The sequence below is a fragment of the Leptonychotes weddellii genome, chromosome 1 (assembly GCF_054177405.1).
Source record: "Leptonychotes weddellii isolate Sample4059 chromosome 1, ASM5417740v2, whole genome shotgun sequence".
NCBI lineage: Eukaryota > Metazoa > Chordata > Mammalia > Carnivora > Phocidae > Leptonychotes > Leptonychotes weddellii.
Window position 1 is genome coordinate 87,939,090 of NC_138369.1, and position 11,499 is coordinate 87,950,588.

At 38.5% G+C, this 11,499-nt stretch overlaps 1 long non-coding RNA gene across 1 annotated transcript in view; it reads left to right on the top strand.

Annotated features, from left to right (window-relative positions):
• Positions 1-11,499, top strand: part of LOC115944508 (uncharacterized) — a 94,290-nt gene that overhangs the window by 27,757 nt on the left and 55,034 nt on the right. Inside the window, exon 2 of the long non-coding RNA XR_014147446.1 lies at positions 2,055-2,190. This is a non-coding gene — a long non-coding RNA (uncharacterized LOC115944508). The remainder of the gene's footprint in view (positions 1-2,054; positions 2,191-11,499) is intronic.

Sequence of the window (11,499 nt, forward strand, 5' to 3'; positions counted from 1 at the left end):
TAATTTGCACAAACTCCTTTTTTTTTTTTTTAAGATTTTATTTGTTTATTTGCTAGAGAGAGGGAGAGAGTGACAGTACAAGCAGGGGGAGTGTCAGGCAGAGGGAGAAGCAGGCTCCAGACCGAGCAAGGAGCCCGATGTGGGACTCGATCCCAGGACCCTGGGATCATGACCTGAGCCGAAGGCAGACGCTCAACTGACTGAGACACCCAGGCATCCCTGCACAAACTCTTTTTTATAATACTTTTAAACTCACTAGATGAAAATGCACATATGTATTCATGTATATTATTGGAACTTGCAATGGAAGTTTTAATTTGTATGGCCACATTTTAGTGAGGAACATGGGAAATTTCATAACTTATCCAACATCCAGTAGGTAACACGTGATGGAAGTGGTATTCAGATGTGCATTTGCTACATTTCAAAGCTTATGGTTTCCCATTCTAGACCAAATGACAAAGATTTAGCTTGCTCCAATGTGTAAAGTGATACTGCCCTCTGGTCAGGACTGGCTTCATGGGCCTGGGAACTATACAGTAAGAAAGGGCCCCATGCTTGGTTTAATGTACTGCTGTTGCCATCTTGAAATTTTATTGGTATTTGAATAAGTGACACTGCATTTTTAGTTTGCACTGGGCCCAGAAAATTATGTAGCTGGTCCTGCTCCCAGAAAATATCTCAACTTTTAACACTCTTCATGTTTAAAGATACAATAAAACCAATCCTAATCAATAAGCAAGATCATTTTGGACAATTTTGAGACTGATTTCTTCTCATCATTAGTAAAACAGCTTCACCTCTCAGATATCAGTTATCTCTTTCCTATGAGAATGGTACTCATTGATCCTGAATGTGTTATGCTCACTTGTTGCTGAAGTGCTCTTCACGAATGGTGATGCTTCTGGAGTTCTCCAAAGGAAGATATCCTGCTGGGAATGAATGCCCCTTCATTTGGCTTAAGCAAACTTCTTAGCAAACAATAGGACTTGGAACAAAAGTCACTTCCTCTGATTTACTGAAGGGATACTTTGACCTTTCTTTAAACTAGTAAATACTAAATCTGTGGATGGGGGTGGTGGGGGAGAGAAAGAGAGAGAGATAGACAGACAGACAATAACTCTGGATAGACTTTGTCTCCCACCTAGAAAGAATGTATGGTTCTCTCATTGTGTTTCTATAGCACTTTATGTAAATCTCATTAATTTCCCTTATCACCTTTCAGAGTTGTTATTGGCACCTGTTAGAGTTGTTATTGGTTTAAATGTGTTTGTCCCTTACTAGGCTACTTAAGTAGTGGAATACAGTCTTATTCATCTTTTTTATTTTTGGACCCCTAAAATTTAGCCAAATTTTGTTGGAATGTTTGAAGAAATTAAATGCCAAATTTCCCTTGTAGCCATATTTTGGCAACTGTATATCTCAATTGTAATTATGCATTTTTCAGGTGAGGGAAAACTTCCCCAAACTAAAACTTAATGAATCCCCCAAATGGATACATAAGTGCTTCATTACCTAAAAGCAATGTTTCCAATTAGTTTCCACCTCCGGGTTTTATTTTCCCAGTGTGATTTAGCTAATGTTTTAGCTAAAAAGAAAGTGAACCTCTCATTAAACTAGTGTCCTAGCATAAGACAAAGTGATTAACATAAATCTTTCTCTAATAGCATTTGACAAAATCCACTGCTAATTATTTAGCCAGCTACAGATGTACTTGTCCAGTAGTGGGATCATAAAGATTCTTTTTACCTTTTTCTTCATTTGATTTTCTTTTTCCTGGAATATGGCAATATGGCATTTACATACTAACTATGAGCTTCTCTTGAAAGACACAGTGCAACTGAGGATATGCTCTTTGTTGAAATGAGCAGTTTTTTTTACATTAAGAAAAAGAAAAAAATATATATATTTCAGGAGTCATAAGGCCAAACTAATTACTCAAAACCTTGTGACTGCTAACAAAGATTTAAAGCAGACATAGAAATGCCAATATTACAGCAATTACTTCAGAGTATAAAGCATGATAGAACAATTCCCAACTTATTTTTTTTTAGGTCATACCAGTGGTATGCTGGACCCAGCTTGTACAGGCTGAGAAGAGCCAATGGAGAGCATCTCTTCTCAACTCTGCATTCAGTGGCATCACATTGATAGACTGAAATCAGCTGTCACGGGAATATGTTCACCAAGGTAATCACCAATCACTATAAACCAAGGCCTTTTATTCTCCTGGAAAGCCAATGATTGCACATCTATCAGCAGACCACTGCTGATTTTGATCCTGATTCCATAACAGGAATATTACAAGAAGAGAAAATTACAGTCTAAAATCACTCATGAGCACAGTAAATATCTTTAACAGAATATCAACTAATATAGCTGAGCAAAAACAAACAAAACATTATGATTGATATAATCCCAAATCAATCAATGTGGTTCACTAGCCCATCAGAATAGGGAGAAAAATCATATTACCTTATCACCAGATGCATAAAAGTCATAAAATTAAATTTAAGTTGGTAAAAATCTCAGCAATCTAGAAAATAGAGTTAAACTTTTTCAATCTGGCTAAGAGTAGTTGCCAAAAACCTAGAGCTGACTACATATGAATGAAATATCAAAAAATTTTCCCTTAAAGAAAGTTGGGAACAAAGCAAAAATGTCTACTGCCAATACTTTTATTCACCATAATATTGGAGGCCCTATCCAATTCAAAAAAGCAAGAAAAAAAAGCAAATCCATAAAGATTGGGAACTGTAAAGTATAATTATTTTTATTGACCAATGACAATTATGTGTACAAAAAACTAAAAAAACTCTACAAAGAAATTATTAGAACTAATAAGTAAATTTAGCAAGGTGATAGTATACAAATCAATATGCACAAAATGATTTGTATTTCCATGTGCTAGAGACAAAAATTAGGAAATGTAATTTAAAAGATGCCATGTACAACAGCACCAAAACAAATATCACCAAAAGTCAAATATCTAGTAAAACAAGGTAATGAAAAATGTGTAAAATCTCTATTCTGTTAAGTATAAAACCTACATAACAGAAATAAAGACCTACATAAAAGAGAGATATACCATGTTCTCAGATTGGATGTCTTAATATTATTAAAGTATCATTTCTCCTCAAATTGATCTATGGATTCAATGAATTTCCAAACAAAAATCCCAGCAAGTTATTTTATTTTTTTTGTGGAAAATGCAGAGTAGCCAGAAACCTCTAAGTCTTTATCTGTGTTTGGCTTTTTAGACTATTCACATGCTATTCATTAATACATTAAAAGTTAATTTAAAAAAAATTCTCCACATGTCCCAGTTTTCTTGCTATGTGGCAACTAGATAGTCCAGAAGAGAGCCTGAGATGTAAACTTGAGGAACATCAGCATCTAAGGGATAGACACAGGAGGAAGGCTAAGAGACTGAGAATAAGTGAGAAGCAGGGAATCAACTCAGAGATTGAGTTATCTGGAAACCAATGAAAGGGAAGAGTTCAGGGGTCAGCACCAAATGCCCAGAGCAGTCAAGTAAGGTAAGATCTAAAAGTATCTAAAATAAGAGAATGGTGGAAATGCAGGAGAAATCACAGTGAACTCTGTGCTAAATAGGAGGTGAGGAAGTGGAGAAAGAGAAAATTTAAGTTTATATATGAAAGAAAAACAAAAATTTTAGAGATAGATACGTGATTGAGGGGAATTTGAGGAAAATAAGAAAATGCTATTTAAATACTGATAAGAAAAATATTTTTGAGAGTAGTTCTTAAATGTGACTGCACATAAGAATCACCTGGAGATCTTTTAAAAATTCCTGTGTGTATGTGGGGGCAGAAGGCAGATGGGGAATTTCTATAATAATAAAAATGTTCTTAAAATTGCTCTTAAGAAAAATTTATTTAAAAAAAAATCCAGTACCCAGGCTGTATCTTAGATGAATGAAATAAATCGCTGGGGATAGGTTCAAAGCATCAATAGCTTCTTAAGCTCCCAGGTAATTCCAATGTGTAAATAAGTCTAAGAGCCACTGCACCCAATTCTAGGGCTTCTCATACTTGAGTGACAAAATTACCTGAGAATTTGTTAAAACATATATGTCTAGCGTGGGGCCTATGAATTTGCCTTTTTAAGAAACTCCCAGATTATGTTAATGTTGCTGATTCAAAGACCACACATTGAGTAACATTCTGCTCTAGGGAGGGAGATTGAAGATAAAGGAGAGAAAGGAGTAATTGAGTGGGTAAGATGCTTTGGGAGGGTGAAAGCATCTGGAACACCAGTGGTTTGGTTGCCTTTTTGGTGGGAAGAAAGTTAGGTGCCTCTTCTTTTGTGACAAGACCAAAAAAAGAAAGTATGAACGTGAATTCAAATAAATTTGCTGATGGATTAGTAGGAAGTTAAGGAAGGTCTGCTTTGATGACTTCAAGCATTTTACTCTAGTACTAGTGGTATAGGATGGTCACATGTACCTGACACATACATAGTCATGAAGTGACCATCTACAACAATTTCTGATGTTTGACACCAAAATTAAATTCCAGTGGTATAGGATGGTCACATGTACCTGACACATACATAGTCATGAAGTGACCATCTACAACAATTTCTGATGTTTGACACCAACATTAAATTCCAGACTATGACATCCAGATTACATTGATGTATGTAACCAGGACATATTAGCCCAAGAAGTGTGTGCAGTTATAACCACATTGATTCTAGCATTTGTTTTCTCACATAAAAACCAAGAAAACAGTGCTATACTACCAGTGTGTCCAATATCTGTACAAAAACAAAGATGACTCTTTTGCTTAGACAAAGGACAGTCATTCAATAGACTTTTGTTTATAAACGTACAGAATCCATGCTAGGCCAAACTAATCCAAATCCAAAACTTCTCTAGTCATCTAGTAGTTTGGATACTGATAATTGTCCAAAATTATCCTGCAAAATTTGCTTGTGGAACAGATGCCAACTGATCCAATTGTATTGCTAGGAATGATGATTCCTACATGATGGTTGTGGAACAGTTCTGAGAACACAGTCATTCGAGGGTAGAAAGGGCCAGCAAAGTTGACATCTCAGATGCACATGCAAAGGCAATAAATACCGAAGTTCTTGGTAGAGATGGGAAAATTCCAAGTGATGGTTCCCATGAGCTGACATAATTGTTTTGGTTTTATTAAATCAATGATGCCTTCTATAGGATATACCTGAAGATCCCCAACCATGGTGTTTGAAGATAGGGCCATTTAGATGATTCCAGTGATCCTCTAAAATGTTCAATAGATCTTCATGATCTGCTCAACTTGGTCCCTTCAGCAGCTCATAGAATTCTAGCTGAAATTTATTCTAGGGCAAAAGTTTTCAAAGTCCCCCTCAGCAGTAGTAGTAGCTTCACCTGGGAACTTGTTAGAAATGCAAATTATTACCAAGACTTATGGAATCAGATACTTTGGGGTTGGGATACAGCAGTCTGGGTTTTAATAATCCCTCCAGATGATTTTGATGCATGGTAAAGTTTGAGGACCACAATTGTAATGAATGGCCAGAAGTTAATAACCAGAAGCACTGGGTTTTCCCAAAAATGGCAGCACTCACCTGTCCGTGAATTATTTGGTGGATGACTTGGAAAATATTTTCTAGCATGATGTACTTTTCTCAGAAAGTGATAGGGTGTCATATCCACATACATAGTTGGTGAGACTAATAAGTATTATATTTTTATGCACAATAACATCTTATTTTGAAGTGCACTTTTAAATTCCTGTCAGCTTGTTCTAAAATTCTATTGGATTGGTTCTGTAAGGCAATTAAAAATCTCATTTGCTCCCTATCAAATATATTCACTGGCTGATAATTTCGTGAATGTGAGTCCCACATATTCACATATTCAACAATTGAAAAAAATGAGGCACCCAGGTAATGCTGCTTCTCAGCAGTTTCACATTCAGAAAACAAATAAAACAACAACAAACCTACTCATGTAGCTGTTACCTTCAATAACTGATAGAAATCAAATACTCTTTAAAGTATCAATAACAATAACAACAATACTTAACTCAAATACCTGCTGACTCAGTAGCTTCCTACCAGGTATTAGCAGGATATCACTACTCTCCCAGCCACTCCTCATAATGTCGAGTCACACCAGACAGTATACCCTAGAGGTACTCCATGTATTTTTCAAAAGGCAGTCTCCCCCTGCTAGTTCCCTCAGTGTATGCTGTTCTCTGATTCTTGTACTCTTGCTTCCATTTCTGTCTCTAAAATTATCTGAAGAAGCCTCAACTATGCCATGACCTGTTATGGGAATGTCGATGTTTATACCAAGGACACTCACTGGGTGAAGGTGCTGTCAGAGTTCCCAGTCCTCACAGTGCTAGAAGAGCATCACATCATCTATAAAAGTAGAACTAAACTTTGTCCCTGAAATAATTTGACCCATGTCAGAATGCCCACATGATCTCTTCTTGATCAATTTTACCAGCTTCTGACCCCTAATGCCCAAATTATAAAGGATGAGACTGGAAAGAGACACTGTAGCTTATACTTAATCCTCCTTTTTCTCCTGTAACTGTTCTATTGCATGAGATGCATTTGATAAGTTGTGAGCTGAAGACAAGTTTCTTTTTTCCAACATATCCTATCTAAATAGTTTAGAATCTTGTACTGGAATGTGAGCATTGAAATCTTAATGTTTTGTGCTTGGACTTTGGAAGCCTGGCCAAAACAAAAAGTAGAAATATTCAATTTTAACATCCTCTTAACAACTTCAAGCAAAACTCTAAAAAAGTGTTTATATCTCTATAAACAAGGCAAACAAACAAGATACCAGTTTGTGAACAGTGCATTAGCATTTCTTCATATACTAATGTTCTATTGGGAGTATATGAATATCTGAACTATCAACATTCAATTAAATGTGGCTGTAATAATGCTGTCTAATATATACTAAGTATTCCGTGTGTACCATGCATTGTATTAAAATTTTCTAATTTTATGTTCCAAACCGTGCTTTAAGTAGGTACTTTCACCACATATAAAATTTAGAGGGGCTGAGTACTTTGCCCTGGTGATGCCAAAGCCTGATCCAATCGGACCTGGATGGAGAAGGAAAAGTAGATGTGTCTTCCAGGGGCTGCAGGCAGATAAGTTTCACAGAAGGAACTATGAATGAGACAGATAATTTGGAAATGAAATTGCTCCACAAAATTTGGGAGTAAAAAATATTTTCTTCTTTAAATTCACTTGGTTCCAAGTCTTTTCTCACCAGTGTGGTAAGAGATTCAGCCTTATGTATTTTTTTTTCCTGAGGCTGTGTGGGTCATCCTCCCACTAAAAGTTTGTGAAGACTCCCGGGGAATGTTACAAAGTATAGAAAACGGTGGGGGCGGGGCGCCTGGGTGGCTCAGTTGGTTAAGCGACTGCCTTCGGCTCAGGTCATGATCCTGGAGTCCCGGGATCGAGTCCCGCATCGGGCTCCCTGCTCGGCGGGGAGCCTGCTTCTCCCTCTGACCCTCCCCCCTCTCATGTGCTCTCTCATTCTCTCAAATAAATAAATAAAATCCTAAAAAAAAAAAAAGAAAAGAAAAGAAAACTGGGGAAAAGTTCATAGGCCAAAGTCCTTTAGTCCTCTGGAAGGCAGGGAAATATGGTGTTCTATATGTGAATCTCCCAGGCCACAGCTGTTATCACAGATGTTACCCAATAAACATCTTTTGGAGTACACATGGGTCCATTTACCTCTGCCTCACTGAAGAAGGAGTACATGGCTCTTAAGATGAGCCACTTCTGACTCATTCAAATTTTTGATTCCATCTTTCTAGAATGATCTAGGTAACATCCATTCTAAGCATGAGATTTTGCAAACAAAAACCTGCCATTTTCTTCTTCAGACAGAGATCCTTATCACTAGGATAGACTTTATCTAGAACATGAAATGGCAAGCCCTTGTAACAAGGGCTGCTCTATCCAGACACTTTTGTAAGAAGGAAAAATAACCTTTGAGTGGAAATAGTCGGGCTTCATTTTATTACATTTCACTGACTCTTTATCTCTTTTGCTTCCCTTAAGACAGTATCTGTCTAGTTCTGGTGTAGGATGACCTGTTCCTTGGAACTTGTCTCCCATTGAAACCAACCATATCTAAGAGGCATCATAAATAATGATTAGTTAATTACACAATGAGATAGAATTGAAAAATAAAATCACATGTGAAAAGCTGTTTCATAGGTAATACTGCCTTAGTCAGTATGGGGTGTTAGAATACTATGGACTGAGTGGCTTATAAACAACAGAGATGTTTTTCTCACTTCTCAAGGCTGGGAAGTCTAAGATAAAGGTACTGGCAGATTAAGTGTCTGATGAGGATCCATTTACTGATTCATAGTTGGCTGTTTTCTTGCAATAATTTTACATGTTGAAAGGACAAAGGAGCTCTCTTGGGCCTCTTGAGAAAGGGCACCAATGCCATTTGTGAGGGCTCCGCTCTCATGACCTAATCATATCTCAAAGGCCACCTCCAAATACTATCACACTGGGGATTAGGTTTCAACATATGAATTTTGGGGAACACAAATATTCAGTCTATAGCAAACATAAATCAAGAAAAATCACCTGTTAAATAATATGGTGGATTATAAAAAAATGTCCACAGCATCTTCCATTAAGGAGTGGGATCTCTTTCAACATCCCTTGAATTTGGATTTAGCCATGTGTCTTAAATTGGCCAATGGGATGCTAACAAACTTGTTGCAAGGAGAGGCTTGAAAAACGCTTGTGCATAAGAATGTGTTTTCTGGCTGTGTTTGAAACTCATCCATCATATAAAGAAGCTAGACTAGCCATGAGGAAGTCCAGACACAGAAGCCAGTCTTAAAAAGAAAAGTAGATGTGGCTTTTTCCAGTAGAATGGACTAGATCTTATACATGGAAAGCCACACATTTTTTAAGAGAGTAGGATAAGTATAAACTAAAAGAGACAGACAGTTTAAAATGAAAAGACACTTTTGTCTCCAACTTTCTGTAGGCAGGCAACAGGCTGCAAATTCTACTCCGTTAAAAACATGGTCATTTCATTTAGAAAAAGAAAAATGTCTCAGACGACAGAGCCAAAATCCCAGAGGGCACAGCCATGGAGAACAATGAACGTGGGGAAAAAGCCGCTGCCCAGAGGACAGGATATTCTTGGGGCGCCTGGGTGGTTCAGTCGGTTAAGCGTCTGCCTTCAGCTCAGGTCATGATCCCAGGGACCTGGGATCGAGTCCCGCATCGGGCTCCCTGCTCTGTGTGGAGCCTGCTTCTCCCTCTCCTACCCACTTGTGCTCTCTCTCTATCTCTGTCTCTCTCTCTCAAAAAATAAATAAAATCTAAAAAAAAAAAATTAAAAAAAATTTTCCACTTTCCATCTTTTCTTCAGTAAGTATTTACAGTTATACATTGCTGTTTAACTTTACTTGCATTCTAAAAACTTTGATATCATATTTTAGTTATTATACAATTTGATATATTTTAAATTTTTATTATGCATTACTTTTATCCCTGAATTATGTACACAATTCCATATATACAAAATATTTAAAATATGTATTTTTATAAATTTCTAATTTAATGTTATTTGCTCTGACACCAAGGTCCAGGTGATATCAATTCCCTAAATTTGTTGAGACTTGCTTCTTGGATCCATTATGAAAATAATTCTTGTAAAAACCTTTGTTTGATAGGGAGAGGGAAAAAATGGCAGAGGAGTAGGGGACCCTATTCCAACCGGTCCCCAGAATTGAGCTGGATATTTACCAAACCACTCTGAACACCCACAAAATCAGCCCAAGATGTAAGAAGATAGATCTGGATCTCTACAAACAGAATATTGCAAGCAGTTGGTTTCGAGGTAGGAAGTGGGGAGCCATGATTCTGTGGGCAGATATCGGAGGATAAATGGAAGGTGGAGGGAGCCCAGCCCTCGGGATCCTACACTGCTGGTGAGTGATAGCCTCCTGTGCTGGGGATGGGGCACAGACTCGCAGATCAGTAGCAACGGGGAAAGGACTTTAGGGCAGCTCCCCAGACGGAAACCCAGAGCACCAGGGCCATGGGTGCAAACCAGGGGCGGCTGGTGGTTTTAGAACCACAAAGGGCTGAGACGTTCCCTGACCTGGGGACGAGGACTGGAAGCACTGCTGAAGGGCACACAACTCAGGACACTTCAGTTTATAGCAGCACAGACAGAAACAGAGATAGTGTGGCCTGGAGAGCTCACTGAAGAGCAGACTGTGATCTCTCTGCTCTGAGGCAGAGGGTTGGAAATGATCTCTTCTGCTCTGACTCTCGGAAGGGACACAGAAAGCCTCCAGGGAAAGCCACCAGGGAACAAAAGCCTCCAAAACCAGTTTCCACTGAGCCCATCCCCCACCACAGGGGGCAGGGCAACTCTGCCCAAACAGGGTTGCCTGAATAACAGTGTGGCAGGCCCCTCCCCAAGAAGCCACGCTGGAAAAACAAGAGGCCAGCAAACCTAAGGTCCCTATAAAACAGGCGCATCTTGCTTGGGTTGTGGTCAATAATTTGGACTCTGTGCATTCCGTCAACCACCCCTCAACAGAATGACTAGGAGGAGGAAACTCCAAAATAGGAAAGACTCAGAGACCATGACTTATGCCACAGAATTACAAATGGATTCAGATATAACCAAGATGTCAGAGATGGAATTCAGGGTAGCAATTGTGAAGATGATAGCTAGAATGGAGAAATCGATTAATGGCAACATAGAGTCTCTAAGGGCAGAAATGAAAGCTGAATTGGCAGAATTTAAAAATGCTATCAATGAGATCCAATCTAATCTAGATAATCTAACAGCGAGGGTAAGCGAGGCAGAAGAATGAATTAGTGATTTAGAAGACCAATTAATAGACAAGAAGGGAAAGAGGAGGCCAGGGGAAAACAACTCAGAATCCGTGAAAATAGAATCAGAGAAATAAGTGACACCATGAAACGTTCCAATGTCAGGATCCCTGAGGGGGTGGAGAGAGAGAGAGGACTGGAAGATATATTTGAGGAAATCATAGCTGAGAACTTCCCTAATCTGGGGAATGAAACAAACATTCGTGTCCTAGAGGAAGAGAGGACCCCTCCCAAGATCAAGGAAAACAGGCCAACACCCCGGCATGTAATAGTAAAACTCGCAAATCTTAGAACCAAGAAAACCATCTTAAGGGCAGTTAGGGGGAAGAGATTCCTTATGTACAGAGGGAGAAACATCAGAATAATGTCAGACCTGTCCACAGAGACCTGGCAAGCCAGAAAGGGCTGGCAAGACATATTCAGGTACTAAACAAGAAGAACATGCAGCCAAGAATACTTTATCCAGCAAGGCTGTCATTTAGAATGGATGGAGAGATTCAGAGCTTCCAAGACCAGCAGAAACTGAAAGAATATGTGACCACTAAGCCGGCCCTGCAAGAAATGTTAAGGGGGGTTCTATAAAAGGAGAAAGACCCC